The sequence below is a fragment of the Dreissena polymorpha genome, chromosome 9, assembly GCF_020536995.1.
Source record: "Dreissena polymorpha isolate Duluth1 chromosome 9, UMN_Dpol_1.0, whole genome shotgun sequence".
In the NCBI taxonomy this organism is placed as follows: domain Eukaryota; kingdom Metazoa; phylum Mollusca; class Bivalvia; order Myida; family Dreissenidae; genus Dreissena; species Dreissena polymorpha.
The window spans coordinates 6,286,268-6,292,714 of NC_068363.1; positions in this window are offsets into that span (position 1 = coordinate 6,286,268).

The following is a 6,447-nucleotide window of genomic DNA, read 5'->3' on the forward strand; positions in this document are numbered from 1 at the left end:
CCTAGGCAAAAGCGTTCTTGAGTTATCATCCGAAAATCATTTGACTATTTCGGGTCACCGTGACCTTGACCTTTGACCTTGTGACCTCAAAATCAATAGGGGTCATCTGCCAGTCATGATCAATCTACCTATGAAGTTTCATGATCCTAGGCATATGCGTTCTTGAGTTATCATCCGAAAATCATTTTACTATTTCGGGTCACCGTGACCTTGACCTTTGACCTAGTGACCTGAAAATCAATAGGGGTCATCTGCGTGTCATGATCAATCTACCTATGAAGTTTCATGATCCTAGGCATAAGCGTTCTTGAATTATCATCCGAAAATCATTTTACTTTTTCGGGTCACCGTGACCTTGACCTGTGACCTAGTGACCTCAAAATCAATAGGGGTCATCTGCGAGTCATGATCAATCTACCCATGAAGTTTCATGATCCTAGGCGTATCCGTTCTTGAGTTATCATCTGGAAACCATTTTACTATTTCGGGTCACCGTGACCTTGACCTTTGACCTAGTGACCTCAAAATCAATAGGGGTCATCTGCAAGTCATGATCAATGTACCTATGAAGTTTCATGATCCTAGGCCCAAGCGTTCTTGAGTTATCGTCTGACAACCACCTGGTGGACGGACGGACCGACCGACCTACCGACCGACATGAGCAAAGCAATATACCCCCTCTTCTTCGAAGGGGGGCATAAATATATGGGGACATAGTGTTTCACAAACACATTGCTTGTTGTTTTGTTTGGATGTTCATCATCATGTTCATGGATGTTTCCATATTTGTTTTAATGGATTATTGTGGAGGTGGAATAAAAGTGATTATAATTCATTTAGATATCACTTTGTTTTTAATTTGGATTTTTTCACTGTTCTTAAGTGTATTTAAGTCAAATAGCAAACATTTTTTCCTTGGTTACTGGTTGACCAATACTAAAAGCTCATTCTTATGCCAGTAGCAGAAAACTTGTCCATTTGAATCAGAGCTAGGACAAGAGTGGCTTTACAACAATTTTAGAACCCATCCCACCACAATTAAGTTATGTGACCAGGGTGGTAATCAAACCCATGATCCTTGGAAAAGAGAAGAAAGATAAGCTAATTTATTCACTTGATCTCATTTAAATCTTACACAAAACTTACTAAATGGCAACATTTTTAGCCTATTGCCAATATTTCTTGTAATTATTTAACAATCTGAACCATGAACATGTTTGACCTTTAGAGTTACATAGACCTTTGACCAAGGGGTGAAACACATTCTCCACATGGTTAACACTGTTGGCAAATTATTTTAGAATTCCATGATGATTGACCATTATTTGTGCCCTTTGATGTAGCTGGACGGTAATTACACATTAAACACAGCCTCATCAAAAATAACATCAAGTCTAAGTCCACGCAAGCTTGACTGGCACATACACAGGTACACTTGACTGCAATAATGGTATAAGTGAGCCTAGACAGGTACACAGACAAAAAGCTTTGATTTTACAGTTGTACAATTTGTGTGATACTGAAAACATCTCACTTTTATATGAAGTCAACCATTTAATATATAATTTTTAAAAATAACACATTTACTGAATATGCTTGGTTGTCATATGCTTATTTTGAATGTAATACAGGTAAATTCCAGTGCCCAATATAACCGAACACCAAGGAAAGGAATAACATAATTTAGCTGGTCTCTGGGAAGCCTTGATGCTAGTGAGTTATCTTCCCAGATTAGCCTGTGCAGTCTGCACAAGCTAATCTGGGATGACACTTCCCACCTGGGGGGGGGGGGGGGGAAGGGGGGGGGGGGTTCAGAGGAACTTCTTTACAATGAAAAATTCCATAAAATTCAAAATTGTCATCACTGATTAGCCTGTGCAAACTTTTCCCAAAGCACAACTCATAAATGTACATTTTTGTTTTCCTGAGGAAATAAATGGCGTCTTATAAAAAATATGTATATCATGTAGAAGGTGGAATCATTACAAGTATTTGAAGTGAATCAAACTGTGACATTATCTGACAATACAAACCCAAGGGTTTAGTCATACTACTGTAGTCAGTGGTCTTTCATTTATTGTCCCCTACGGGTGAAACCGGAGGGGACTTATGGTTTGCGCTCTGTGTGTCCGTGAGTCTGTCTGTCAGTCAGTCTGACACACTTTTCTGGATCCTATGATAACTTTGAAAGTTCTTCATATTTTTTTTATGAAACTTGAAACATGGACAGATGACAATATGGAAATTATGCACATAATTTCATTTTGTTCTTACGTCAAAAATTCTGGTTGCTATGGCAACAAATAGACTAGAAATATTGCTGAAAATGGTGGATCCTGCGATAACTTAAAAAGTTCTTCATTTTTTTCATGAAACTTGAAACATGGATAGATGGCAATATGGTTGCTATGGCAACAAGTAGAGTAGAAATATTGCTGAAAATGGTGGAGTTTCAATGGTTGGGGACCATATTGCTTGACAATAGTCTTGTTTATTTGTAACTACAACCAATACTTGTTCTGTGTTAAATGGCTGCATATATCAAACATTAAATACAAATTCACACAATACTTTTACACTTGACCTTTAATGTATCATATACATGCACAAAGCATTTAATAATTTAATAGTTAAAACCACAAAATATTATATAAATTAAATATACAAGTCTCGCTCTGGAATGGGGTTTAATGCAGGTGTGAAAAATATTGTCCCACATTAGCCGTAGTAATCTGCTCAGACTAATCAGGGACGACACTCTTGGCCTAAACTTGACTTTGGCTAAGAAATGAAAAATACCATAAAAGCCCACATTTTTGTCCTTCATTAGCCTATGCAAACTTCACAGTCTAATCGGAGACAACACTTTACGCATCTAAATTGTGTCTTGTTCTGAGAAAACTGGGCTTAATTCATGTGCGTAAAGTGTCGTCTCAGATTAGCCTGTGCAGTCCGCACAGGTTAATCAGGGATGACACTTTCCGCTTTTAACGTATTTTTAGTTTCAAGGAAGTCCCTCCTTACCGATAAGTTTAGGCGGAAAGTGTCGTCCCTGATTAGCCTGTGCGATTGCACAGGCTAATCTGGGACGACACTTTATGCACATGAACTAAGCCCAGTTTTCTCAAAACAAGACACAATTAATCCTCAATGTCCCAGATCAAGACTCATATTTAACAATGAAGTACATTTGAATACACATACACGAAACAGCACTTACAAATAGTAGAATCTGCAATCTCATTATAGTAGGTCTTCCAATACCAACTAGTTTATACTACATGTACTATAAACTTTACTCGATCATTTAGTAAAAAAATATGTTCATATTGTGTTAAATATACATAATTAACATTTATGCACCATATCCTACTTCATTAAGTTGGATAAAGGTTATGTGTTGACCAAGTATTATTCCATACTATTTCAGAACCAGTGAATATTCTGTCAGTAAATTAATTGATGAACTAGAAATGAGTCTGAAGGACACGGATGCCTATGCTTTATTTCACAGGACACAGGAACGAGTGTTATTTGCCACAGATTATGTTAATAGTTAATATAGCATGCATGAACGAGTTCTTAGGAACTTTCTCTATACAGGTACACATATGTGACATTGACCTTTAAGTAAGAACCATAGTTAGAGCATACAACAAGTTGTCTTGAAATTATGAAATTATTTGCCAATCCACTATAAATCAAAACAAGGGATGGTCACACAAACATCTACTTTCACTTTACCAAAAACATTATGCACAAATTTTAAGTGTCCACTGTCAATTTGACCTTGATGTGACCTTCATGGTTGTTTTTGCATGAAACATCGACAAGATATATGATTATTATTGCAAATATATCTTTATTACCAAAATGTATGAAAAAGTTATCAGCAATATAACTAATATGCTCAAACTTAGTGTCTACTGTGACCTTGACCTTTAAGACGATGACATGGTTGTTGAAAGGAACACGTTGTTTTGAAACTATGATTATTTATGCCTAGTTATCAAATCATGCACACGAAAGTTGTAGGAATGGCACAAACTTGTAAGTTTACAATATACTTACAATCTATTTATAATATGAAAAAACTTCCAATGACCACTGTGACCTTGAAGCGAGCAACATGGTTTTTGAATGCAAAATGCAGTCTTGATATGATGATCATTTGTGCAAATGTATTTTAAAATCCCATCAAGAACGACAAACGTATGGGTCAGACTAGAAAATTTACTTTTACTACATGTATATACATATAAGGTATGTGCACCCATTTGAAGTTTTCACAGGGACCTTGACCAGGAACCGAACGATATTACATTCCACAAATCATCTCGATATGGTGATCATTTGTACTAATTCAGTTTAAAATCCTATCGTTCACAACAAAAAATGGGTCAGAAACAAATATGTACTTTGACTGTGTAAGCAATATGTTAATACTCCATGTGACCACTTTGACCTTGAAGCATGCGACATGTTTGTAACATGCCACACATTGTGGTTTATTCATGCAATATTTATGTGCTCTTAATCTCACTGTTTGCCAATGCAATATTTATTTACAACACATCTCACTGTTTGCTCATGTAATATTATGAACAGTACATCACTGTTTGTGGTCAGTGGAAGCCACATAATTAATGATGCCCCTTTAATATCCAGCATAAAAATTCCAAAAATAAAATTAACTCTTAACATACCAGCCAGAAAAAACATACTTCAGAAATGACACAGTATTTAAACCCTGTATAAGCGTGTTAAACTCTATTTGGCGAAGAATTGGCACATTATACTTTGGCACTGTTTGTATTAAAACAGTTATGCAGATTTGCACAATACACAACAAAACATTTTTTTGCCAATTTTGGTCCATCATTATATAATGAACACATCACATCACTGTCTCTAACAGCACTTTATCAACCAACCGAGCTGGTAGATTTCTGAAGAACTGATAATGAAGGTTTCATAAATAGGCCGCTTGTAGTGCAGACATGAGTAAGCTAATACTAGGTTTTGTAAGCCACAGTTTTATAATACGTGAAGATCTTCATGAATTCAAGTTTAAACAAGAGCACCGCCTTGCGGGTGCAGACTGCTCATCAATTTTTCATTTAAAGGTGAAGGGACCTATCTCAATTTCAATCACAAAGGAGGGAGGGGTGGAGTGGAGAGGGGTGTATAGTGTGGGGATGTGGTCATTTATTACATTATCTTCCAAAATGCACAAAAAAAAAAATCTTTTTTTTTGGGGGGGGGGGGGGGATTCTTGGGTGGGATGGTTGGACGTTATTTCAAAAATAAAATAATAAAAATAAATATTTGTGTTTTTTAACCATGTTTCAAAAAAAATTGTTTGGGGGGGGGGGAGGGGTGGGGGGGGGGGGGGGGGTAGGCGGTATAGTGTGAATGTATGGTGGTCATTTATTAGATGATCTTTAAAAAAAAAGGGGGGGGGGGGAATTCGGGGGGGGGGGGGGGGGGGGGCGTGGGGGATTGTTTGGATGGAGTTTATTAAGGTATGTCAGGTAAGAGTTGTTTTGTCAAAGTATCAATAAAATCTAATCATAAATAAAGAAGTTATGGCAATTTTAGCAAAATTTAATAATTTGACCTTGAGACTCAAGGTCATTCAAAGGTCAAGGTAAAATTCAACTTGCCAGGTACAGTACCCTCATGATAGCATGGAAGAATTTGAAGTTTGAAAGCAATAGCCTTGATACTTTAGAAGTAAAGTGGATCTAAACACAAAATTTAACCATATTTTAAAAGTTACTAAGTCAAAAAAGGGCCATAATTCTGTAAAGATGACAACCAGAGTTATGCAACTTGTCCTTTACGGTACCCTTATGATAGTTTGCGAGTGTTCCAAGTATGAAAGCAATATCTATGATACTTTAGGGGTAAAGTGGACCAAAACACAAAACTTAACCAAATTTTCAATTTTCTAAGTATAAAAAGGGTACATAATTCTGTCAAAATGCCAGTCAGAGTCACATAACTTTGCCTGCACAGTCCCCTCATGATAGTAGGTAAGAGTACCAAGTTTGAATGCAATAGCATTGATACTTTATGAGAAAAGTGGACCTAAACGCAAAACTTAACCAGACACTGACGCCAAGGTGATGACAATAGCTCATAATTTTTTTTCAAAAAATAGATGAGCTTAAAATATCAAGTGTTACTATTCAAGAAGCCAATTTTAGATAATTCAATAGACATAACCAAATGCACAAAATTACCAAACTTAGCAGACATAAAATGCCCAAGCATACGCTCTCAAAATTTGGTCTGAGTTGTCAAAACTTATTAGAACGTAAATTAAGAATTTTCCTCAGCAATTTACCCAGCCTAGCTAGGAAGAAACAAGCCCTATGAAATGCATTGCACAATTAGAAATGAAATCTTAAATCTGTAACAAATGAGATATGAGAGCAAATA